Here is a 1838-nt window from a genome sequence, read left to right on the forward strand (position 1 = left end):
ATTTTACTACAATCCATTCACTTTGTGTGAAACACAGCTCATCTTTAGCTCTAGATTCTAGGGCTTATATCTAGGTAGATTACCAAAGCCCTACCTTCCACCTCTGCTGCCATATTTTCAGATGTAAATTAATGTCCTGGCTTTGAATTCTGTCTTCATTTCTAACACATAATAGAAAGAAATGCACAAAACTACAAGTTACAGGTGTAATAGAAAATCTATTTTATCATGGCTTAAATAAATAGGGAAATTTTTTTTATATAACAAGAAATTTGATACTTTGTCTTGAACTGTTACAGATGCTCCACAAAATGATTATGGCCTGTGGGGTTTTTTTCACATATTTATTTTCTATTCTCTTTTCTCTGTAGACTTTATTTTCAATTAGCAATAATTGCACCTCAAATAAACCTCTTTGACTACGATACTGCCACTGTGCAAAGCTTGTAGACTTTACTTTCAAAGATGATTGTTTCACCTCTAAGCACTGAGTCTCTCTTCCAGTCAAAGAGAAGGAAAAAGAGCTAAAGGTCAAAGAAATATGAAGGCTGAGCCTGTCACATTTAAAAGCTTTTTCCCAGAAACCCCAGTCATCTAATTCTGCTTATGCCTCCGTGGCTTGAAGTGGGTTACATGGTAATCCCTTCATGTAAACGGAGGTAAGTACTTGTAGCTGGGAACATTAAATTCTGCCACATGACACATGAAAATTTCTTTTTCTTTTGAGCTCTCTTATTCTTTGTCTTCTCTTTAAAAAATATTAATAAACATGGTTTTGATTGCCGCATGTCCATATTTATAGTTATAAGCTAAATGTAGGAGAATGGGATTTCTGACAAATAATTCAGTCATGGTACTGGAATCAATATGTATTTTTCTTAGATACATCATTCTGTTGAGACCGGGATTAATGTCAGAGCATTTGAATTATCAAACTTTCTTGTGGAACCCTTAGAATATTAGAGTTGACAGCAACCTTAAACATCAATGCATCTGACTTTTTTTTTAATGGCTGAATAAACAAAGGATATGAAAGTTTAATTGCCTTTCCTGAAGTTAATAGCTGAGATTAAAAGCTAGTTCTCTTGATTCCCAGTTCATACAGAGCTTTGTCTACTATAGTTTTAGTTGGCCCTTCCTTACCTTTCCAATTATACTGCACAGTTGATTGAGTGCTGGGCTGTGACTTAAACACGTAAATAATTCTTTACTCATTTAGCCTTATTTAACACCTAACATTTACAACTATTTAATAGGTGCTCCATTTATCTTTTTGATTTCTAAAGCTTAAAAAGTTCCCAGGGTAAATACTCCGTGAGGATTCTGAAAATTGCTGCATAGATATATCACATAAAAAAAGTTTTAACTTTACAGGACAAAATGCAATATGTAGAATTTAGTGATTATGTTATGCAATTGAAAGCAGATATAATCTTATATATTTTTATTTGTCTCAAACATAATCAAGATATCAGTAGATAATTTTTATGCCAATGTGCCTATGTAAAAAGGATATAAGCAATGTAAAGATGATTAAATCATTTTTTCTCAACAAGATGAAGTTGTAATCATTTACTAACCAAATTTTAAGAACCAATCCCTTTAGTGGGGAGATTAAAAAAATAGACTCAGTAAATATTTCAGAGGCTTCGTAAGAACAGTTTCTCTCTCACGCTCTAGATATATATTATGTGTGAACTTAATTTTTGTTTCCCATGAGGAATAAGAAGTAATACCAAGTTTATATTTGGCTGTTATAAAATCAAATGACAAATATTTCCAGTTATAGAGGTAATCATATGAATTTAAAAAGAATTGAGAAAGAAATACTATATAAT

At 31.9% G+C, this 1838-nt stretch overlaps 1 pseudogene; it reads right to left on the reverse strand.

The window, feature by feature from the left end:
• Positions 1 to 366: 366 nt before the first annotated feature.
• LOC138392667 (U4 spliceosomal RNA) lies at positions 367 to 445 on the reverse strand (annotated as a pseudogene).
• Positions 446 to 1838: the final 1393 nt, after the last annotated feature.

Source organism: Eulemur rufifrons, chromosome 9 (genome assembly GCF_041146395.1).
Source record: "Eulemur rufifrons isolate Redbay chromosome 9, OSU_ERuf_1, whole genome shotgun sequence".
Classification (NCBI taxonomy): domain Eukaryota; kingdom Metazoa; phylum Chordata; class Mammalia; order Primates; family Lemuridae; genus Eulemur; species Eulemur rufifrons.